Genomic DNA, 25,229 nt, shown 5'->3' on the forward strand with positions numbered 1-25,229 from the left:
AAACCCCAAACCTGTTTGATGAGGCAGGAAAAGAAATAACATGGGAGATCTCCCCCTTTGTAACAAGCCTTTTCCCCCACACAGCATTATTTGAGTATCTTGTTACCCTTTCTTCCCCCCTCAAAAAAATCCACTTGAGGGACTTGAAGAGAGAGATAAACAAGGAATCCCTACCCCAGGTGAGAAGAAAATGAAATTGGATTTGCCCTACCTTGGTTTGTAGAAGCCAAACCTCTAGACGGACAGATTAAGGGAGTGAGCATGGTGGGAATATCCAGTCGCTTCTTCTCGCTTGCATATCCACATAAGAAAGACGAAGGATAAAGAAAAGGAAGATCATTTAAAATCCAATTCAGCGTGAATTTTGTTTTAATCTTGTGTCTTGAAGAGAGGCAAATTCAAAGAAAAAAAAAAGATGGAATTCAAAGGTAATTCAGGCTATGGAGAACAGCTCACAATGCAGAATCCAGAATGATTATTCCGTGTGCATGTGAGGTTAGTGGCCGGACTATTTTTTTTTTTTTTTTAAACAATTCTTCGGGCAATTACGGTTTTTGGTTTTTGGAGCTTTAGTGGAGGAGGCTCTGTGTAGAGAAGCTGGGGACCGGCTCTGTCCCTCCGTGGAGCGTGGTCATTCCCAAAGCGTCCCCTTCCTAAGGGGGAAAAAAGAGATGGTCAGGGTTTGATTCGAGTGTCCCCCAGAGGATGAGAAAAATGCATTCCGAAAAAAAGAAATCAATTCGTTTTAAGGAAAAGGGGGGAGGAAACCCTGCATTTCCCACAGAGTGCACACCAGAGGAATGGAAAACAGCTGGCACCGGTCTATAAATAATTCAGAAAAGGTCTGGCTATACCATTCCTGGGACAGGCATGGATGCGAGGTGGGAAAGCCAACCTGAATGGAAGAGGAGAGAGGGAGAGAGAGGGAGGGAGCGAAGGAGGGAAGTGGGAAGCAGGGAGGGAGAAGCGGCTCCCTGTAGCAACACACACACACACACACACGCAGAAACACAAGCCCCACTTAACTCGCCAGCAACTGCGGCCCCCAGCCCCATCTGCAGTGCTGCCGACATGTCTGTCTCGCCGTCCCCATCGCCTCCAGCAGCAGCGCCTCCTCCCACCCCGGGCTCGTGCTCAGTGGGTTCTGATTGTGCACCGGGTGCACACTGGGCATTCCTTGGAAGGGGCACACTGACACGCGCGCGCGCGCACACACACACACACACACACGCCCCCGGCGCGCACGCGCCCCCGCGCGCACACTCACGCCGCCGCCGCGCTGATGTGCAGCGCACGGGGCTTCACCTGCAACGTGTCTATTGGACGGATGGTCGCGGCGCGCGGCTCCGGCCCCGGGCACCGATGCCCAGCCTCTCTGCTCGGTAAGGGGACGAAACCCCGCAACAAAAGGATCAGAGAGTGCCCTACCCTTCTACCCTGAAAAATCTTAAAAAAACAAAAAGCCACGTCCAAATGAGCAAGTGCCGGTTTCTGCCGGCTTTAAGAGCCTTACCTAATAACCAGGTTGGTTAAGGGTTCCACCGCCTCGACCCTTTATCTTCCTGACACCCCCCCAAACCCCAAAATTGAGACAAGAGACTCCAAGGCGAATATTTACTTACCGGTTCGGAGCTCCTGGGCGATTGCAGGGTCTCCGGAGATGGGGTGGCTGGGGATGGAGGGTTTCCCTTTCCTGCAAAGCAGGATTAATTATCCGTCTGGAAGGGTCTTGAAGTTCACGACTCTTCTTTGCAAAGCAAAGGCAAATGCATCCGGACGCCAGCACTTCTGGATGGTGGTGCTCAAAAACCGCCCAGACGAGCACTTGAGATAGAGCAAAGCCCCGAGATTTCCTAGAGGTGAAGAAGCCGAAGGAAGTGGTTTTTTTTTTTTTTTTTTTTCCCAAAGGGGGTGGGGGACCTGCCTTTCTCCAAAAAGGTGGGGGGTGGGGGGTGGAGAGGCAGGAGCCCAGATTCCAGTTGGTGGTGATGGGAGCCGGGGGAGGGGAAGCGGGCGGGGGCAGGCTGTGCAAGTCAACCGCGCGGCAGCGGGAGAGGGAGAGGAGGACGAGGGGAGGATGGGGAGAGTAAGAAAAAGGGGGATTTATCACCGGGGGCGGGGGCAGGGCGGGAGATCACAGGTCGCCTGGTCTGGATTTGGGTCTCACACTCAAAAACGTGCCACACACACACACACACCCTACCTCTCACACACTGCCCTGGTGGGCGGAGAAACCCACGAAGCTGGGGGAAGACGCTCGTTCTCCCAAGGTGTGTGTGCGCGCGTGTCCTCTTTCTCCAGACCCCCCACCCCACCCCACCCCCAAACCCCGTCACCCCCTCACTCCTATTGCTAAGACTCTGGCGGAGGCAGCTTCCCACGTCATGTGTTGGGGGAAGTGGGGTAGGAAAAAGGGGGAAACGGCTTAACCCGAGTCTGTGGCGCCTCCTGCTGGTCGGATTGGGGAACAGCGACGAGGAAGGGCGGCCAAGGGGTGGGGGGAGCGAGACAGGGCCCCCCGTGGGCGGCCCGGCTCCGCAGCGGGTAAGCGTCTCCCCAGGCCGGACTGCGGTTTAAAATTTAAGATCCTGGCTTCATTGTCCATAAATCAGCCTTGGCTTCGTTAAGTGCCCGCGTGCTGCAAACAGTTGAAAGCCGGGTTCTTGCCTTCAAGAAGCTTAAGATCTATTTTGAGCACAGGAGGCTGACGCCTTAAAACAACGGGAAACAAAGCAAGGCAAATGTAATTAAGGGCTAAATTGTATAGTACGGATTACATGTGTGCTTTGCTGACTGCTAGTGAAGGTTTGAGGAATTTGGAATTTTTTATTAAAGTAGATGCTGGTATTTAAAGACTTTGAGAAGAAGATGAGACAGATGAATAATCCCTAAATAAAACTAGATTTCCTGACATTTGCAAACCCACCCTCTTGTGAAAAGCAAACTTATCTATTCATTTCTCTCTCTTAAGCTGCTATTTTAACAGTAGTTTCACCACCTGTAGTATTATTTTTAATATTAATATCATTGTGCAGGTATCATTTTTATTCAGATCCATTGTCTCTTCAGAGATACAGAATGCTATGGTGGTAGGACATTTTCATTTTGGTGACATCATGAGCTTCTCACCCATTTCTGAGAAGGAGCCACACATGCACAGGTCACAATCCTGTGTGAAGCGTTTACACCTAGCAGCTGGGCGCTTTGATCTTTGTAGAATGCAGTCCTACACACCAGACAGCACCCCCAATGTATCTGGACTAATTCTTTCATATTTCTGCATTTTGATAGGCCGAATCTTTGAATGTAAGATTTTTAAGACAAATACATAAGCATTACGTGAAAACACAAATACCCTGTGTTCACCTGCAAATTACTCTCTGGCACCCCACTTCAGTACTCTTGCCTGGAAAATCCCATGGACGGAGGAGCCTGGTGGGCTGCAGTCCATGGGGTCGCTAAGAGTCGGACACGACTGAGTGACTTCACTTTCACTTTTCACTTTCATGCATTGGAGAAAGAAATGGCAACCCACTCCAGTGTTCTTGCCTGGAGAATCCCAGAGACCGGGGAGCCTGGAGGGCTGCCGTCTATGGGGTTGCACAGAGTCGGACACGACTGAAGCGACTAGCAGCAGCAGCAGCAGCAGCAGTAATAGTAGTCCTATTTTTTTTTTTTTTTTTAAGTCAAGGTAGAGCTGGTCTGGGCTTCCCTTGAAGACTAAAGAATCCATCTGCAATGCAGGAGACCCAAGTTCAGTCCCGGGGTTGGGAAGATCCCCTGGGGAAGGGAATGGTAACCCACTGCAGTATTCTTGCCTGGAGAATTCTGTGAACAAGAGCCTGGCAGGCCACAGTCCATGGGGTTGCAGAGTAGGACACGACTGAGCGACTAACTCAAGACAGAGCTGATCTTCCATCTCTTTGGAGAAAAGCAGAAACATCTGGAATTGCTGTGCCCCTTGACACACAACAGCTTACCCAACCCAGGCCCCTCTGTACATAAATTTCTAGTTGTTAGAAGTGTGGGTTCCAGGAGGGGTGTAGGATGAGGAGAGCCAGGGCCCTGTGGGAATTTCCTGAAACACTTTTCCCAGAGTCTTCCAGGAATGCCCATTAACTTCAAAATAATATCCAAGCTCACTCAAGGCTTTTTTTTTTTTTTTAACTTCAGAGCCCACCATCCCCTTCCTATCCCCAATCCCCTTCACCCAAACTGGACCAATTCTCTTCTTTTATTCCTTTCCTGGACCCAGCAATCCTGTTCTTCCAGTTCACTTTTGCAAGTGCAGAGGGAGGGAGGAGCTGTCAGACCCCCTTTTCCTCATGAAGTCCACTCTCCCTTTCAGTGGCTCAAGTGCCACCTCCACAGAGGGTATTTTTCTGTTAACCCAGCCTGAATTGATTTCTGTACCAATTTTAAAGATTTTTAAATGAGGTCTGGCACCTCACTACCATCCCCACCTCTAGTTTTCCCAACTAGTTGTTTGACTATTTAGGGAGACAGACCAGCATCTAGGTATCCATATATTCCCAGCATGGACTGTTGGTTAGCAACCAGAGGAGTTCCCCTGGGGTGATTCAAAATGGCCTCATACATGAGGGCAAGGAGGGACCAAAGGAAGAGGCAGACCACTCCAGATTGGTAGGTGGCAGGTTTTTTTTATTATTATTAATTTGTTTATTTTAATTGGATGCTAATTACTTTACAATACTGTGGTGGTTTTTGCCATACATTGACATGAATCAGCCACGGGCGTACTTGTGTCCCTCATCCCCAAAGCCTTCCCACCTCCCTCTCCATCCCATCCTCTGGGTTGTCCCAGAGCACCAGCTTTGAGTGCCCCACTTCATGCATTGAACTTGGACTGATCATCTATTTCACATAAACATGTTTCAGTGCTATTCTCTCGGATCATCCCACCCTCGCCTTCTCTCACAGAGTCCAAAAGTCTGTTCTTTACATCTGTGTCTCTTTTGCTGTCTCGCATATAGGGTCATCATTACCATCTTTCTAAATTCCATATATATGCATTAGTATACTGTATTGGTGTTTTTCTTTCTGAGTTACTTCACTCTGTATAATAGGCTCCAGTTTCATCCACCTCATTAGAACAGATTCAAATGCATTCTTTTTTATAGCTGTGTAATATTCCATTTGTATATGTACCAAAACTTCCTTATCCATTCATCTGCCAATGGACATCTAGGTTGCTTCCATATCCTGGCTATTGTAAACAGTGCTGCAGTGAACACTGGGGTACACCTGTCTCTTTCAATTCTGGTTTGCTCAGTGTGTATGCCCAGCAGTGGGATTGCTGGGTCGTATGGCAGTTCTATTTCCAGTTTTTTAAGGAATCTCCACACTGTTCTCCATAACAGGTATACTAGTTGGCATTCCCACCAACAGTGTAAGAGGGTTCCCTTTACTCCACACCCTCTTCAGCATTTATTGTTTGTAGACTTTTTGATAGCAGCCATTCTGTCTGGCATGAGATGGTACCTCATTGTGGTTTTGATTTGCATTTCTCTAATGATGAGTGATGTTGAGCATCTTTTCATGTGTTTGTTAGCCATCTGTATGTCTTCTTTGGAGAAATGTCTGTTTAGTTCTTTGGCCCATTTTTTAATTGGGTCGTTTATTTTTCTGGTATTGAGCTGCTTGTATATTTCTGAGATTAATTCTTTGTCAGCTGCTTCATTTGCTATTATTTTCCCCCATTCTGAAGGCTGTCTTTTCACCTTGCTTATAGTTTCCTTCGTTGTGCAAAAGCTTTTAAGTTTAATTAGGTCCCATTTGTTTATTTTTGCTTTTATTTCCATTACTCTAGGAGGGGGGTCATAGAGGATCTTGCTGTGATTTATGTCAGAGAGTGTTTTGCTTATGTTTTCCTCTAGGAGTTTTATGGTTTCTGGTCTTACATTTAGATCTTTAATCCATTTTAAGTTTATTTTTGTGTCAATGGCAACCCACTCCAGTACTCTTGCCTGGAAAATCTCATGGACGGAGGAGCCTGGTGGGCTGCAGTCCATGGGGTCGCTAAGAGTCGGGCATGACTGAGCGACTTTACTTTCACTTTTCACTTACATGCATTGGAGAAGGAAATGGCAACCCACTCGGTATTCTTGCCTGGAGAATCCCAGGGACAGAGGAGTCTAGTGGGCTGCCGCCTATGGGGTCACACAGAGTCGGACACGACTGAAGTGACTTAGCAGCAGCATGGTGTTAGAAAGTGTTCTAGTTTCATTCTTTTACAGGTGGTTGACCAGTTTTCCCAGCACCACTTGTTTAAAGAGATTGTCTTTTCTCCATTGTATATTTTTAGGTGGCAGTTTTAATAAGGAAAGGAACTCACATACCAGGCTTGCTGTCTTTGGCAGCTGCAAGATGAGTAGATCTCCATTTCTATTGGCCCTACATAGAAGCCCTAATGGAGTTCAGTCACATACACATTCCAGCGTGCAAAGGTGCTTGTCACACAATTGTGTCCAACTCATTGTGACCCCTCCAGGCTCCTCTGTCCATGGGATTCTCCAGGCAAGAATACTGGAGTGGGTTGCCATTTGCTCTGAAACAATTTCAGGGGATCTGAACCCAGGGACTGAACCCAGGGATCGAACTCTCATCTCCTGTGTCTCCTGCATTGCCAGGCAGATTCTTTACCCACTGAACCATCAGGGAAGTCCTGTACACTCCAGATGATCTTAATAACATGTCCTCTCAAGGCTGCATCCTTGAAGTGGCTCCGAGTGCGAACAGCGGGTGAAATGAATATTCCAAAGACAGGGGAGGGTGTAAGGAGTTTTTATATTGCCTGGGTCCATTGGCGGTTACATCCTCTTAATGATCTCCTCCAACAGTGGTGCAATTCCAGACATGCAGTGGGGTCTCAGTGAATCTTAAGGAAATTTTTATGACTGTTAGAAACCATTTTCCCAAGCAGCCTTGCTGACCATGGAAGAGCTGATTCTAGGGACGATGCAGCTTGTGAGTGGAAGGTGGTATCACTTCTCTATGATGTTCACTGCCTATTTAACGGGGGAGACCTCTCTCCTTATTTCTGACTTCCGGTCACTCACTTACCCTCGTAATGAACAACCTTTGCCTCCAAAGACCACAAGCCTTTCAATAAAACTGTTTTCAAAGATCACCCAGATTCATGAAATTTGAAACACCATTTCTCAATGTTGCAAGTATGCATTTCCTAACTCCTAGTCCAATAGTTCAGAAAGCAATATTCTAACATGACAAGATGCTGGCTTGTATTTCACAGCATTGTTTATTGAGGTAAAAGATCTTGCTCCAGGCTGCTAATGACACCGTTGGAGGTATTCTGCCAGCTCACTTGACCCAAAGGATCCCCGGAGATGCAGACTCTTGTCCATGGCCCACTCAGCAGATGCAAAGCCCATGCCTAGTCTAGGGAAAAAGAAGTATATTTATCTCACAGCATCTTTCAGATCAAACACTAAAACCAAAAGGTAGGGCCTGAAGCTTACAATTCAGGGTCCTTCTTTAAGGAAAAGAGTAGAAATTTTGATGTGAAAGCAAATCTTTACTTAACATGAGAAAATAAATCGCAACAATTAAAGAATTCTGATATTTATAAATGTGACATTTTTTTAAATTAAATAACAGGTTTTACTAGTTGCTGCTTGACTCTTTGGTAATACTTGCTTTTCTACCTTTTTAAGCTTCATACTCTTTGAACACCTCTTCACATTATGATTTATATCATTTTCTATAAAAATAATAGAAAGAATCCAGTCTGATGGTTGTTCAAAATTTTGTTGTTGTTGTTGTTGATCATTCAGAAAGATTTCTTACTTATTGGTAGTAGTGAAATGTACATTTTTTTTTGAATTGTTGTAGAATTGGGGAAAATCTTTTCTCAAATTTCTTTCATATATAAATTGTAAGGCTTCAGGAGTTTCAGTTTTACTGTACAGTGACTCATCTTATATATCTTTGGACTGATGACACTCATTAACCAGTTTGCAATGTATTATAAAGTTTTACATTATCTTCATCCATGTAAGTATTTTGCCTCAAACCTGCCAGAAACTTAAATCATTTCCCAATGTGTACAGATGATTCACTCCTCTTCATTAACTGGATTATCGAACAATCCAGAGGGCTATTCATTACTTCTATTCAGAATTTCTCTTTTCTTCTTAAAGAACTAAAGTATAATTTAAAAAATAAAAGAAAAAGGTTGCAATTCACTTCTCAATGTCAGATTGATTTCTATTGATGTCAAAGCTAATCTTTTTCTTTTTTGTTTCACATTCCATTAATTATTATCTAAGTTTTCTCTCAACTCTTTGATAAATAAATGTAGATTATAAAAGAAGGAACTCTTCAAATATGTCCCAAACACCAGTCTGTAATTTCTCACTTCTTTTATTAAAATATCCCAAAATGTTTTTTCCAAATTACAGGTTAGGTGGTACAATCAAGCTTTATCAACTCTTTGAATAAACTTTTTTACATTTCTATGTTTGGGTTTCTCTTCCCTGCCGATGAAAAATCTTAGAGCCTTAATACTGATGTACACATGTTACAAAGCTTGAGCAGCTTTCTCATGGGAAACATAACGCTTTGGTTCTTTAACAAAAATTCTAAGTGGTCACATACTCTATCTGGGAGAAAATTTAAACGGAAAGAAAAAAACTGACAAAATACAAACGTGGTCAACAACTTCAGGTGAGGTGGGGAAGATTTTTTTTCCAACGAGAAAAGGAATGACCCAAAGAGCACATGTTCTGTGGCTCTTTCATGCCACAATGCTGGGCGAGTAGGTATGAGGCGCAGGTGGTGTTTTCTGGAAGCTTTCCCTTGGGACAGCTGGCAATAACTTCACAGGAAACTGATTGCAAGCCGCATAAATGTATCTCACTAAATCCAAATTAAATTATTCCCAGCTCAACTTCCTCCTAGCTTCATCTCGAAGATGCACACCACCATTTCAAGGACATTCAGCATGAGGGTGTTGTAGCCACGCGTTCTGAGAAACAAACTCACTCAGAAGGACAATGCAGATAGTGGAGTGCAGTTTATTACAACAGTGGGCCCAAGGCAGAGTCTCCTCTTAGCCAAGGACCATGACCGACTTTTGTGAAAACCTTAAATACCCAAAGTGTACTTGCTCAAACCCACCTCCCCAAGTTCCTTGAAACTAGTCCGGACAAGGTAAAAGAGAGATATGATCAAAGTTAGCTTATGATTCATGTGTCACAAGACTAGATAAACAGTGGACATTTATCAGTAGGACTGTGGTCATATCCCGATAAACTTAATGGAATTTACAACTGTGTTCTGTTACAGAGATAATTAGCATATTCTTTTAGGCAAGGGAGAGTCCAAGTCCTGAGGCTCTTTTATCCTGGGGTCTGGTTTCCCATTAGTATGCCATTTCTATAGACACCGGGCACAAAGTTCAGAGTCCTTTAGGAGGGTGACCATGCATGTAGCCTAATGTTCACCGCCTGGCCTAAGATGGAGTCCAGCTCTGTCTGTTTCCTCCTTCAAGGGAAAAATCAGAGAAGATTGGAGTGGAAACAGATAGCAATCTTAAATTATTTGCAATTTAAATATGCTACTTTCACAAATTCTACTAAAACATTTGGACACGTTATTAGGGCCTCTCTCACAGCTTTAGAAAGGGCCCAGGTGAGTGGCTGGGAGTCTGAAGCTGCATTAGCTTCAAAGTCAGCCTGCCCCTGCTCGTTACTTCAAGTAAAAGAGGCTTTCCGGTTTCTAGAGAAAATATTCAAATGTTTATTATCTCTGAAAAAATAATTGGTTAAAGGCTTAGTTGACAACATGCATATTAATGCCTTCAGCTGAATCCAATCCATCTTATTTTGCTTGCAGTTCCTGGAGTGTACAGGAAACACGGGCAGAGCATTCAGTTTTAATCACCCTCACAAGCATACTAAGATTCTGACTCTACCATCATTACTCTTTTAAAAGAATCTCTGTTTTGTTCTTATCATAATGATATTAATTATTCAACTCGGGCAGTCTTTTTTCAAAGGGATAAACAACTTTCATTCCTGTGTGAAGACCTGCCTGTCCTCCAACAATGAAAGCAAGTCTTCATTATCCACTGTGGTTTTTTGAGCTTGTTGTATATATTGGGAACAATACATTTCTAGACATTTGCATTGTGTACTCAGGGGAATATTTCTTTAATACATCCCCAAATAGGCCCTTTTCTTTTCCAGATTATACAGTGGGGGCAGAAAGGAGGAAAGAGAAAAGGGAGGAATAAATAAGACTTTCAGAATGAAGACTGAATCTAGAAAGCAGGAGACATGATGTGATGCAATGTGGTGGTAAGAGTTCTCTGTAACAGAGAAGGGGAAGAATCCGCATGGTGTTATTTCTAGCATCACTCAACTCCTGCGAGAACACGACCCACATGGAAATAACTCCCTATTAAGCACAGTCAGAGTTGGCACTGCCTTATTAATTGTTTTTTCCCTTCCTGCAACATAGCAAAAATATGACAACTCTGTATCTGACCCAGCTTGTTTTTCTTTTTAAAAAGGAGTTCTTTGGAATCTTGCTTTTTGCCACCTGTAAAGGTCTTTTTATTTTTTCCACCTAAACACTTTGGGGGTGGGGGGGAACCGTCTCTCGTCTCACCATTACGATGAAGAGAAGATGCACTCTTCTGATGATACAGAATCAGATTGTTGAAGCTTCTTGAGAAATGTGCCCCAATGTCTTGTACTCAGACAATATGGATGAGAGACTCCATCTCCATCTGAAGGCATCTTGAAACATCTTATTCCCAGAGGCAGTCGGATAATGATGCAAATGATAAAACAAAATGGAGATAACTTTTATAACTCTTCTCTCACTAGTTCCTTTTTCTCTTGTCATTTCACGCTCTTCTCTTCAACTTTTAATGTCTTCCTTTGTAAGTCACACGTCTGGGCCCCCAATTTATTTTTCCACTTTATCATCTGCCTCCTTCCACGTGGTCCTTTACTCCTGGAACAGTCCCTGTCACCATCCTCTGGGCCGATACCACCTCTTTTTCCTGCCCCCTTCCTTTTATCATGCTTCTGCCCACTTCTGCTGGCCCCTCTGTTCCCATCACCCTGCACCCTCTGCCTTCGTAAGCAAGAGACCTTTTATAGAAACTAATTAAATAAAGGAAATAAGGACAAAGCAGCGTAGGGTTCTCCTGCTGGAGTTGAGGGGATGAAGAGGCTGCAGGGAGACCTGGGCACCCTATTGAGACAACACAGAGTCACAGGGTGTGAGATGATCACAACGTGGAGTCAGTGGTTCCACAAAATAAATGTGAAATTAATGTGAAACTGTGTGAATTAAGCAAATTTCATTAGGGGCTGTGTGTATGTGCATGTCCCCACAACACATCAGACAGGACTAGTCTGGTGGCCAATCCCATGGGAGCCGGGAAGTGTAATCTTTTCGAGGAGGAGTAGATCCATAAATTCTGTGAGCAGCAATGATACCTAGTTCCTCAACCAGTTTCTCTCCTAACAACCAGAAATTAGACATTTAAGTCTTAAAGCTCAAAGTCAAGGTGAAAGCACTAATTTAAAATGTCTTTGGATAAGCATGTATACTCATATATCCTAATTTCTACCTCCCTTCTCAGAATCTAGGGTGTTCATGCTCTGATCCGCTTCACCACTCTTATTCCTGTCCAGAGAGACTGAAAAGATCCAATGACATAATCCATATGCTTCACAAACTTTAAAGCACAGTATGAGTAGTATCATTCTGTCTGGTATTAGAATCTTTATTTACCCTCAGTTATCAACTAGCCAGTCAAGTCATTCAGTAGTCATGGAGCACTTACACTAAAGTTATTCTACTAGGTACTGTGCGTATGTGCTTTGTTGCTCCAGTCGTGTCCGACTCTTTGTGACCCCATGGACTGTAGTCCACCAGGCTCCTCTGTCCATGGGATTCTCCAGGCAAGAATCCTGGAGTGGGTTGCCAATTTCCAACTGAAAGGGACTGAGCCATGTCTCGGGCAGATTCTTTACCACTAGCACCACCTAGGAAGCCCACTAGGCACTGTAGAAGATACAAAACAAATTAAACACCTATCCCTGCCCTCAAGGAAGTACAGTTTCATTAAGACACCAGGCTGTGCCTGTGAAATGTTAATAAATAAAAGCAAAGCAGCAGAAAATATGTGACAATTGGCACTTCTCACTGGAAATACTATTCCAGAGATCATGGAAGAAAAAAATGTGGAATTTTTCAAAACGGTTTTCTGGGACAATCTTAACAGTTAAAGAAATGGCGAACTCAAATGCATGAAGTAACATAATGTAAGGATGATGAAGTGTATGCTGAACTGAAAAGTGTATGCTCTATCCAAAGGCTTTCAAATTCTGGGAGGAACACACAAACACACCATGTGGATCAAACAAAACACAGCTTCCTGGAAGTGTCTGGACTGTGACCTCTGCCTTAGAGTACCTTTGTGCTGGGAAAAATAAAAAAAAGTCAAAGTGTTAGTCGCTCAGTCGGGTCTGATTCTTTGGGACCCCATGGACTGCAGCCTACCAGGCTCCTCCATCCATGGATTCTCCAGGCAAGAATATTGGCGTAGGTAGCTATTCCCTTCTCCCGGGGATTTTCCCAACCCAAGGATTGAACCTGGGGTGCTACTTGATAACAAAGCTTTACATTAAAAAGGTAATTTTGATACTGCAAATTCATGTGCCCTACACACAGTGAAGCCAAACAAGCTGAAATGTCAGGGTTTAGAGCAGAGGAAGCTTTACTGCAGGACCATGCACGGAGATGGGTAGCTCCTGCCACAAAAAGCCCCAGACTCCCCAGAGGGTTCCGGCAAAACACTTTTAAAAGCCAGGTTGGGGGTGGAGACAGTCACAGGGTCGGTAATTGTGCACAATTCTCTGATTGGCTGATGGTGAGGTAGCACGGTGGTGTCACAGGAGTTAACATTATCAGTCCTTAGGCTCCAGAGGCTCAGGGCTATGTACTCATGGTCATCAAGTAGTTATCTTCCATTTGTTGGAGAGGGGATAGGTTTCTTACATCTACAAAACAACTCAGGACTTGTGCATCAACTCCTATTATCGAGGTACTTTCAGTTCAGTTCAGTTCAGTCTCTCAGTCGTGTCCAACTCTTTGCAACCCCATGAATCACAGCATGCCAGGCCTCCCTGTCCATCACCAACTCCCGGAGTTCACCCAAACTCATGTCCATCGAGTTGGTGATGCCATCCAGCCATCTCATCCTCTGTCATCCCCTTCTCCTTCTGCCCCCAATCCCTCCCAGCATCAGGGTCTTTTCCAATGAGTCAACTCTTCCCAAGAGGTGACCAAAGTACTGGAGTTTTAGTTTCAGCATCAGTCCTTCCAATGAACATCCGGGACTGATCTCCTTTAGGATGGACTGGTTGGATCTCTTTGCAGTCCAAGGGACTCTCAAGAGTCTTCTCCAATACCACAGTTCAAAAGCATCAATTCTTTCTTCACAGTCCAACTCTCACATCCATACATGATCACAGGAAAAACCATAGCCTTGACTAGATGGACCTTTGTTGGCAAAGTAATGTGTCTGCTTTTCAATATGCTATCTACGTTGGTCATAACTTTCCTTCCAAGGAGTAAGTGTCTTTTAACATCATGGCTGCAATCACCATCTGCAGTGATTTTGGAGGCCCCAAAAATAAAGTCTGACACTGTTTCCACTGTTTCCCCATCTATTTGCCATGAAGTGATAGGACCAGATGCCATGATCTTCGTTTTCTGAATGTTGAACTTTAAGCCAACTTTTTCACTCTCCACTTTCACTTTCATCAAGAGGCTTTTTTGTTTCTCTTCACTTTCTGCCATAAAGGTGGTGTCATCTGCATGTCTGAGCTTATTGAGATTTCTCCTGGCAATCTTGATTCCAGCTTGTGCTTCTTCCAGCCCAGAGTTTCTCATGATGTACTCTGCATGTAAGTTAAATAAGCAGTGTGACAATATAGTCTTGACCTACTCCTTTCCAAATTTGGAACCAGTCTGTTGTTTCATGTCCAGTTCTAACTGTTGCTTCCTGACCTGCATACAGCTTTCTCAAGAGGCAGGTCAGGTGGTCTGGTATTCCCTCTTTCAGAATTTTCCACAGTATATTGTGATCCACACAGTCAAAGGCCTTGGCATAGTCAATAAAGGAGAAATAGATGTTTTTTCTGGAACTCTCTTGCTTTTTCAATGATCCAGCAGATGTTGGCAATTTGATCGCTGGTTCCTCTGCCTTTTCTAAAGCCAGCTTGAACATCTGGAAGTTCGCAGTTCACGTATTGCTGAAGCCTGGCTTGGAAAATTTTGAGCATTACTTTACTAGCATGTGAGATGAGTGCAATTGTGTGGTAGTTTGAGCATTCTTTGGCATTGCCTTTCTTTGGGATTGGAATGAAAACTGACCTTTTCCAGTCCTGTAGCCACTGCTGAGTTTTCCAAATTTGCTGACATATTGAGTGCAGCACTTTCACAGCATCATCTTTCAGGATTTGAAATAGCTCAACTGGAATTCCATCACCTCCACTAGCTTTGTTCGTAGTAATGCTTTCTAAGGCCCACTTGACTTCACATTCCAGGATGTCTGGCTCTAGGTGAGTGATCACACCATCATGATTATCTGGGTTGTGAAGATCTTTTTTGTACAGTTCTTCTGTGTATTCTTGCCACCTCATCTTAATATCTTCTGCTTCTGTTAGGTCCATACAATTTCTGTCCTTTATTGAGACCATCTTTGCATGAAGTGTTCCCTTGGTATCTCTAATTTTCTTGAAGAGATCTCTAGTCTTTCCCATTCTGTTGTTTTCCTCTGTTTCTTTGCACTGATCACTGAGGAAGACTTTCTTATCTCTTGTTGCTATTCTTTGGAACTCTGCAATCACATGCTTATATCTTTCCTTTTCTCCTTTGCTTTTTGCTTCTCTTCTTTTCACAGTTATTTGTAAGGCCTCCTCAGACAGCCATTTTGCTTTTTTGCATTTCTTTTCCATGGGGATGGTCTTGATCCCTGTCTCCTGTCCAATGTCACGGACCTCCGTCCATAGTTCATCAGGCACTCTGTCTATCAGATCTAGTCCCTTAAATCTACTTCTCACTTCCACTGTGTAATCATAAGGGATTTTATTTAGGTCATACCTGAATGGCCTAGTGGTTTTCCCTACTTCCTTCAATTTCAGTCTGAATTTGGCAATAAGGAGTTCATGGTCTGAGCCACAGTCAGCTCCCAGCCTTGTTTTTGCTGCCTGTATAGAGCTTCTCCATCTTTGGCTGCAAAGAATATAATCAATCTGATTTTGGTGTTGACCATCTGGTGATGTCCATGTGTAGAACCTTCTCTTGTGTTGTTGGAAGAGGGTGTTTGCTATGACCAGTGCGTTCTCTTGGCAAAACTCTATTAGCCTTTGCCCTGCTTCATTCCATACTCTAAGTCCAAATTTGCCTGTTACTCCAGGTGTTTCTTGACTTCCTACTTTTGCATTCCAGGCCCCTATAATGAAAAGGACATCTTTTGGGGGTGTTAGTTCTAAAAGGTCTTGTAGGTCTTCATAGAACCGTTCAACTTCAGCTTCTTTAGCATTACTTGTCGAGGCATAGGCTTAGATTACTGTGATACTGAATGGTTTGCCTTGGAAACGAACAGAGATCATTCTGTCGTTTTTGAGATTGCGTCCGAGTACTACATTTCGGACTCTTTTGTTGACCATGATGGCTACTCCATTTCTTCTAAGGAATTCCTGCCCACAGTAGTAGATATAATGGTCATCTGAGTTAAATTCACCCATTCCAGTCCATTTGAGTTCGCTGATTTCTAGAATGTCGATGTTCACTCTTGCCATCTCCTGTTTAACCACTTCCAATTTGCCTTGATTCATGGACCTAACATTACAGGTTCCTATGCAATATTGCTTTTGCCAGCATTGGACCTTGCCTCTATCACCAGTCACATCCACAACTGGGTATTGTTTTTGCTTTGGCTCCAACCCTTCATTCTTTCTGGAGTTATTTCTCCACTGATCTCCAGTAGCATATTGGGCACCTACTACCTGGGGAGTTCTCCTTTCAGTATCCCATCATTTTGCCGTTTCATACTGTTCATGGGGTTCTCAAGGCAAGAATACTGAATTGGTTTGCCATTCCCTTTTCCAGTGGACCACATTCTGTCAGACCTCTTCACCATGACCTGTTCGTCTTGGGTGGCCCCCCACGGCATGGCTTAGTTTCATTGAGTTAGATAAGGCTGTGGTCCATGTGATCAGATTGGCTAGTTTTCTGTGATTATGGTTTCAGTGTGTCTGCCCTCTGATGCCCTCTCGCAACACCTATCATCTTACTTGGGTTTCTCTTATCTTGGACGTGGGGTATCTCCTCATGGACACCCCTCCTGATCTTGGAGTAGCTCCTCTTGGCCCTCCTGCACCCGCACAGCCGCTGCTTCTTGGACCTGGGGTTGCTCCTTTTGGCCGCCGCCCCTGACCTCGGACGTGGGGTAGCTTTAGAGAAAAGCAAAGGCAGAGGATAAGGGGGAAGGCCTGCCCCCATCCCAAGGCACCATGCTCTGTTACAAGTTTCAGACAGATAAGAGATAAGGAAGATTGGAGGGAGTGGTCTTCAGAATATCTGCTGTCCCAGAGAATCTGGCCATAGGAAAGTTTGCCTAATCTAGTAAAACTAGATTCGAAGAGAATTTAAGTACATTTTGCTTAAAGTATCACAAATTTAAACTTAGTAAGGTCAAAATTAATGAGGTTTTCCTGTACTTTGAAATCAGATCTGATGGCATGGTAGATGTTAGAACTAAAAAATTAATAATTATCTAATAACTTCAACATTTAAAGAAAGAACAAGGAAAGAACAATTAACTAACATGATTGCAGAAGGAACAATGGATTGGCTTAATTAAGGCCTTCGAAAGACATGTGCTATTATGCTATAGGTTTTCTGAGTTTTTAAAAGAGTACATTCACACTTGACACCAAAATTCTTAGAATTTGGTTAAGCAGGACAATTACTTTATGTCTTATCTTGACCCCTGAAAAAGACTGACCATGTCATTTAATTTGAAAGGAACTTAAATTTAAAATTATTACTAAAGATTCAAAATATTTTCTTTTGTACTAGTATTTCTAATTACTTTTACATTAAAATAACTCTTTAGCCTATACCTTAATTTCAAAACACTAGCTACTTGTGTTATTTGTTTCTATTTTTATAGATATTTATGTATATATTTAATTTTTATGTAGTTGTAATATATGTGATTACATAACTTGTATTCTTTTTTCACTTAAATCTACTTTTTATATTATTTTCTAAGTAATCTACATAAGTCATATATTGATGAGGATAAAGGTCATAATTTGCTAATCCATTCCTTAAATTTTGTTTCTAATTTTTTACTGTGATAAATAATTTGCTACTGCTACAGCTGGATATAAAAATATACATTTTTTCTCTTAGAAATATTTACTTGGGGTGCATCCCCCAAAGTGGGATTATTGATCATTGAGTACTATCACATTTATTGACTTCATTTCCAACTTTTCTCTAAGGAGATTTCTTTGAGGGGGCACCCAACTTCACAGCATGTGAGATCTTAGTTCCCTAACCAGGGATCGAATGCAGGCCACAGGAGTGAAAGTACTGATTCCTAACCACTGGACCATCAGGAAATTCCCATCTAGGAAAACTTTATGAGCTTGCAAAATCTTATTTGCACCTCTTTCTCACTGCCCTGCAAACTTTCTTTATATTATTTTATTTATATTTGTTTATATAACATAACAAGGAGTATCTCCTATGAGCATCTCCTTTAATATATATTTCTGTAGTTCTTATCAAGCTTATTAATTTAATATTCATCCTCTGAGCAAACGATTTGCTCATCTTCTTTGGTCAGTCATTTTGTGGAGAAGAAATATTGATTTTACCTATAGTTATTTTCTTTACATTTGTATATTCAAATTATACCCATCACATTTATTTTGCACATTTACCCTAGTATAAAACTTTAATTTTGAAGATTTTTATATTAAACTATTTTAAAATATTTATCACAGAAGCACTTACAAAAATTCCTAACTATCATAAACTTCCAGAAAATTCACATTGCCCTAAGTTAGTCTTGATTCAGTGAAATTTTGATCAATTTCAATTTTCCTTGCAATATTACTTTAGTGTTTTGACTTTGTGAATCACCCAGGTTGACCTGTGTTACAGAAGTTGAGTTAAGGTTGGATCTGGGTTTATGTTTTTATAGGGTTAGCAAATATAGTATAGAAAAGTCTCGTGTGGTAGCTTTCCATGGAGCAGTGATCATAAAATGTATAGTACCACCTAGCAACCTAAATCCACACTATTATTCCAATAATCCATTATTGGGCAATACTTTCAGAAGCCATGCTAGAAGCATCCTGGTGAGACTCTCACTAGTAATAGAAATAAATAAAAATTCACAGTGATGGAGCACTGCTGAGAAAAAGGCCGTGTTCCTTCTTGCAACAATGTTAACTATTTCTCTTTTCTGTGACAGCCACAGTCATCCACCATTTCAAAGTTAAAGAAACAATAGCCTCTTCTTAAAAAATTCCCTGTGCTTTCTGATGCTTCATTCTTATTAAGGAAAAAAATATTGCATTAGGAAATTCACTGGAGCAGTACTATGACCTCTGCAGAATCACTTTCTATTGGTCTCATCTACTCCCATGGTTTCCAACACCCAAACTGTACAGCTGGGATTTCCAGTGATTTCCTGTACCCTAGGCCAAACCTTTCTTCCAGACTTGAGAGCCACATTTTCAAATGCACTGGAGATTGCTGCCCAGGAGACTGATGTCTTTGAAACATTGCACACTCAACATGTCCACACTTATCCATATTCTTTCTTCTCTTGTCAAGTCCTCCTCCGCTACTATGTTCCCTACTGGGGATAGTATCAGCATTTACCCAGATGTCCAATTCAAAATTCTGAAGATGAATCCAACTTGTCCCTCTCTCACACCTCTTACTCTAATTCTTTCTCATGAATATCTCTTGAATCCATCTTATTCTTAGCTTCTCTACTCTCACGATTTCATTCCAAGCTCTCCATAGCTTTACCCTGAGCTGTTGTAATAGACCCATAATCATTCTTCCAACTTCTAGACTCAACTCCCTCCCATGCATCCAGCATACTACATTAGGGGGATCTCTTAGGAATACATATTGATCAAGACACTTCCCGCTTTAAAATTCTTAACTGTCTCTCATCACTTACAGGATAAAGTCTAAACTGCTTAGCATGGAAGCATGTTAAGAGGACATTCGTTATTTGCAAAATGCCTTCAAAGAACAGATAAAGACTTGAAATGATGACTCTACAATGGTGATGAATTACACTAACAACTTATATAGTTAGTATATAACTGTTATATACAGTAAACAATTTTTATAATTAATAACACAAATCTTATATGACTAAGTGGAAATAGAAATGCAGTCAATGACTGCATCCCTGGTTTTTCATACTTTCATCTTAGAAATAGACAGCTATGTTCCTTAATCCAATTTCTATAGTTTTTGGAGGTGAAGCTTATATTATCATAATGGTTTATTATTAACTCAGTAGTGGGGGCTTCCCTGATAGCTCAGTTGGTAAAAATCCATCTGCAATGCAGAAGACCCCAGTTCAATTCCTGGGTTGGGAAGATCTCCTGGAGAAGGGATAGGCTACCCACTCCAGTATTCTTGGACTTCCATTGTGGCTCAGGTGGTAAAGAATCTGCCCACAATGCAGGAGACCTGGGTTCGATCCCTAGGTTGGGAAGATGCCTTGGAGAAGGGAAAGTCTACCCACTCCAGTATTCTGGCCTGGAGAATTCCATGGACTATCCATGGGGTCACAAAGAGTCAGACACAACTGAGTGACTTGAAAAATAAAAAAGTAGTGGATCAATATTTATCAACATTGGGCTTTAATAGTGTGGTTATTTAATATGTTATGTTGTTTTTATTCACTAAGTAGTGTACAACTCTTTGTGACATTATGGACTGTATTCCTCCAAGCTCCTCTGTCCAAGGGATTTCCTAGGCAAGAATACTGAAGTGGGTTGCTATTTCCTTCTCCAGGGGATCTTCCCAATCCAGAAGTTGAATCCAGGTCTCCTGCTTGGCAGGTGGATTCTTTACCACTGAGCCACCAAGGAAGCCCTTGCATACTCTGCTGCTGCTAAGTTGCTTCAGTCGTGTCCGACTCTGTGTGACCCCATAGACAGCAGCCCACCATACTCTACACATGCTTAATAATTTTAGCATAATTCCTGAATGAAAGAGTTTATTGTAAGAAGTTAAACCCACATGCTTTAATGACATACCAGAGTTCAAAAGGCAAGTGTAACTTAATTACAACCAAGTCCAACAGAAAGATTAATTCACAGAATGAATTTATAGATCTACTCATCATAACATTTCTGTTTTTTCATTTCAACATTTGAGAGTAAATAGTGATTTGATATTTTTTTTAAATGAAAAAACACACAAGTGACAAAAAGGAAACAGTTGACCAGAAGGACAGCTCTAGGCTTATAAACTATATTGCAGGGTTTCAACAGGGCATCCAGAGAAGCCACAGGTTTAGGATTGTTAATCATGATCAACTATTAAAGTCAAGCTTGAAAAAAAAAATCACTTCTAACAATAGAATGGAATATGAAATTTTTCCAAAAGGGTCGATAGAAAATCTGGTTGTGGCACTGTTTTAGTTAATGGATCAAGGAAAGCTGTTTTGCCTACTTTTAGAATGTTTTCAAATGAAGGATTGGACAGAACCCACCTGGGTCTCTTTTCCTTAGAAAAGTAGAGCACTGGCAGAATTCTTTCCTCCACTCTCTTGTGCTTTCTCTTGAGCCCCAAAGTTATTCAGGCTCAGGGAAAAGAAGACAAAGAAGAGAGACTTTCTCACATCAGCTCAAAGGTATTCCTCCTTTTGTGGATTTTCACTTCTATTCATCCTAATAAATCCTCTCATTTCTTTCTCTTTGATCCTTTCACCTTCAAAAAAAAGGCCTGGATGTAAACATACCATACAGTGACTAAGAGAAACACCAGAAAGAAAAGAGGCTACGGTGGTGTTTTACCTAACCGCTAGAAACAATTCATTCTCTCTCGGGGCTTCTCGCTCTGCCAAGCAAAGTACAAAAACAGCTATCACGTTATCAGTTCCAACTTTGAACCTGGAGCTTCAGATTCCTGCTCAATGTTGGCCCTGCCTCTCTAGCCCATGAATTTTCCCAGTATTCCTAACCAAAGACCCGAGAAGACTGGATCACCTGTATTCAGAGTTTGTCAGATCCAGAAGAAGAAATGAATTACTTTCAGCCAAATGAATGGTTCTCTGATTCTCTGTACTTCAACCTAACCCTCCGAGGCATTCATCCAAACTAGAAAACATGTCTATGGATTGCTTCCTTCCTATTCCTTAGGGAAGTGGAATAAATAACAATTTTTAAAAGAACTTCCAGGTTAAAAACATATAAAACTCAATATTATCTTACCTAAAATAGTCTTTCTTATAATAACATCTTATGTCTCCCTTTAGCAGAGGAAATAAAGTTTTTTATTATATTTAATACAGAAAGTTTTAAGGCAGGCTAGATTTTTTTTTCTCGATTTGTCCATGTCTTGCTTATAACAGTCAGGTCACGTTAGGTTTGGGGGAGACAAAGGAGACATAGAATAGGGTAAGTCAGGTAAGTTCCTTGAAATAATTGATTGTTTCCAAGTATTATGTTTACCCCAAACACCCTCTTCATTATGATGGAATATAAAATTCTGATCTACAAATAAACACTTCACAAAAATGTTCATTAGACTTTTTTTTTCCTTTTGACTGAAGAAACACCACTCTTGCTCAAGAGCAAGGATTTAAAATTATGAGTTAAGAAGTTGGGGGATTTGATGAGTTGTTCCCAGGCTCCTGTGTGTGTAAGTTACTCTTCAGCCATTAAATAAATGTTCACTGAGAGGAAACTCACCAGCACAAGTGTCAAGCTTCTGATTAAGCACTTGCAGTACAAAGGTGGAGGCAGAAGAGAGGTCACGTTCATTCTAATATCATTGTTTTAAGAGCAAAAAGGAAGCATCAATAGCATTAAGGTACCAAACATGTTTTAATGATATTTTTGAAGCAAGAAAAAGCTTCCAGATATTCAAATGGGATGGGAAGGTTAAAACTACTCCTAAGATGGATGAGAATAAGGTATTTAGTTGTCATGGGAAGTAGATTTCAACATGGAGTTCCGCCTACTTAACGTTTATATCCACTTCCTCTCATCTTTATAGGGAGGAAGATGAATGCATCAGTGTCCTTACAGGTGCTTATTACACATGAGTCCTTACATCACTTCTTCCCTATCCTTCTCTCCAGCAAAGTCTCCGTGGAGTAGGTACCCACTTACTGTTGCTGCTGCTAAGTCACTTCAGTCGTGTCTGACTCTGTGCGACCTCAGAGACGGCAGCCCACCAGGCTTCCCCGTCCCTGGGATTCTCCAGGCAAGAACACTGGAGTGGGTTGCCATTTCCTTCTCCAATGCATGAAAGTGAAAAGTGAAAGTGAAGTTGCTCAGTCGTGTCTGACCCTTAGCATGGACTGCAGCCTACCAGGCTCCTCTGTCCATGGGATTTTCCAGGCAAGAGTACTGGAGTGGGGTGCCATTGCCTTCTCTACCCACTTACTGTGGACCATACCAAATTCATAAAGGTTAGTTTTCTCTAACTAACACATTTGTTAGAAAACACATTTGTTCCTCCCTCTCTTGGTCCTCATCACTCCTCAGTCCAGCCCAGAGACATTTCAGCACTCTGGTGGGTGTGAGTAGGGAAGGACAATGCCTTCTCCTCTTTCCCAAATGGGATCTGGGATCCAGGATACGTGGCCAACGTGATATTAAGGTGTTTCTCTTTCAGGCCACTTTGCTCCCATATACACACAGAGAAATGTATACATTCAAATGAATACATTCAAATGTATAAGTCATGGACTGATTCTTGACAATTTTCACCAGTATATCTGATCCTTTTTTTCCACTTTCTGGTATGCTGTAATCTTGTAGAACTGAAGTTCCAGTCTGTTCATTTCCATACAGATTTAAAAGGACCTTATTATTTGAAATGTTCCCCCCTTTTTAGAAAGTATTACTAAAATCTTTCCAGAGGGTACAGTATTCCTAATATTAAAACTAGTCAAAGATATAAAATCACACAGGTACACTTGTATAATGAAAAACATGCTTGAGCGGTAACTGGAATGTAATCTTCCAGGGAAATAGGTCCTTTACTCTGGTTCGCTTATCAGTAAATGCCACATCCCGTACACTGTTGAAGCCTGGGACCACTTGTCACTTCAGAAAAAATGCCTGGATTTTAAGAATCTTCAATTTTCAGTTTTATGAAGTGCACAGCAACCAGATCCATTGTTCTGTTCAAAAAATTTTAAGCGTTTTTAAATGTCTCAAATGACACTTGGCATGCAAAATGGTATTATTATTGCTGCAATCATTTTAATATTTGGATAAATACAAGAATCTCCTAGAAGACCCTGGGGAAGAATAATCCTCCTTCTCTATTCTACCTTTCCGTACTATTTCCTGAAATAGGGAATCCCATTTTTTATACTCCCAAAGTCAGCCATGTATTTGACAGCATCGCCTAGAATGGAATTCTTTCACATTTGGGAAAGAAGATGAAGGTGAATGAAAAGAACTAGAAAATTTTTGCACAGTGAATAGCCTAAGAGATGGCTTAGTAACAGTATTCAAGGGTATAAGTGTTTACTCTAAGAAAGATGATGGCAAGCTTAACTTCATTCCACTCAGGACAGAGTGCAGGAAAAAAAGAACTTAAAATTGCCCTGGAAAAATATGTTGTCCCTACGAAAATATTTAAATGCACACATGGAAACTGGACATGCACATATACAGACATAAATACATTCAAAGCCTTCATAAAGCCCTTGTGTATTGTATTTTCTTTAATGTGTGTGTCTTGCAGTTTAATAACTTAGTTTAGATTTATGATAGAAATAACCTGTGCCGAAGTGAATTTATGAAACTGTAGGCCAACCATATTGTGCAGTTATAACAGTATATACTAACTGTATGTCCTATGTCAATAGAAATGGCTTCCTTACATAAAAAGATAATGGTTAATTTTGGCTATGGAATTAGTCAGTATCAGTCTTTGAAAGAAAATTTCTTTTGACTTTTATATGATATACATATGCTATTTCTATCATATCTATAACCCAAGTTATGAAACTTTAAAAAGCTATATCTGGACATTATGAAGCACCTGTGTGTGTGTGTGTGTGTGTGTATATGTATATATATATATATGATAAATTCTAATATAAAGATTGAATCTAAAAGTAAATAAAAGTTTGCCAGCTTCTTAGACTCCTAAGGAAATATTTTGTTTGAATGTTTTGTAATTTCAGTCTCTTTTGAGTAACAACACCATTTCCTAAAACTATTCAGGACCCAGTACTTTTTCCCATATCTTCTCATATATAATTCTTCCTCAACCTTCTTTGAAGACACTTCCTTTCCTCCATATCCTGTAGATATTGAGTCTTAGTGAATAACTATGTGTCTTCCTATATGTATGAAGGCAGAAAAACTCAGGTGAGAGAAGAGAGAATTCCTCTCCCAGAGGAAAAAGCCAGAGGAAAAGCACAGGGATATGGAACAAAGTAACGTGTTTAGGGAAATGCAGGTACCTGGAATGTGCCTGGAGAGTGGATGCTTGTTTGGTGGGGGGAGGTGGTGAAGATGGGGACATGATGCTGAATGACAGATAGGGCTATGGATGGGACGTAGGTAGACAGGCTTTGGGACCTTTCACCACACTCTGAGGTTTAGAGTTTTTGCAATGGGTAGCTCATGATGGTTTTAAGCAGAACATTGGGGTCATCAGGTTAGGACTTGAGAAAAAACATTCTTGCCACGGTGTGGAAGACTCACTGGAGGGTCCAGAAAGAACTAGGTGGATGCTGAACTAAAGCAGCAATGGGGGAATGAAATGGAGGTAGTTGGTCTGAAAGAAATTGACAGGAAAAAATTTATAAAACTTAGTAGTAGTTAAATGAGAAATTAAGCAAGAGAGATGAATGGCAGATGATTCAGTGGGTTCTGAATTTAAAACATGAGATGTCTGATGCTACC

At 41.7% G+C, this 25,229-nt stretch overlaps 1 protein-coding gene and 1 pseudogene across 1 annotated transcript in view; one reads left to right on the top strand and one right to left on the bottom strand.

Annotated features, from left to right (window-relative positions):
• GRIN2B (glutamate ionotropic receptor NMDA type subunit 2B) overlaps positions 1-2,287 on the bottom strand; it is a 493,530-nt gene extending 491,243 nt beyond the window's left edge. Inside the window, exons 1-3 of the mRNA XM_027541389.1 lie at positions 2,204-2,287; positions 1,623-1,853; positions 212-653 (exon numbers count right to left, since the gene is read on the bottom strand). The gene's annotated coding sequence lies outside the window, so the exon portion shown is untranslated. The remainder of the gene's footprint in view (positions 1-211; positions 654-1,622; positions 1,854-2,203) is intronic.
• LOC113893429 overlaps positions 1-25,229 on the top strand; it is a 119,915-nt pseudogene that overhangs the window by 12,013 nt on the left and 82,673 nt on the right.

The sequence above is a fragment of the Bos indicus x Bos taurus genome, chromosome 5 (genome assembly GCF_003369695.1).
Source record: "Bos indicus x Bos taurus breed Angus x Brahman F1 hybrid chromosome 5, Bos_hybrid_MaternalHap_v2.0, whole genome shotgun sequence".
Classification (NCBI taxonomy): Eukaryota; Metazoa; Chordata; class Mammalia; order Artiodactyla; family Bovidae; genus Bos; species Bos indicus x Bos taurus.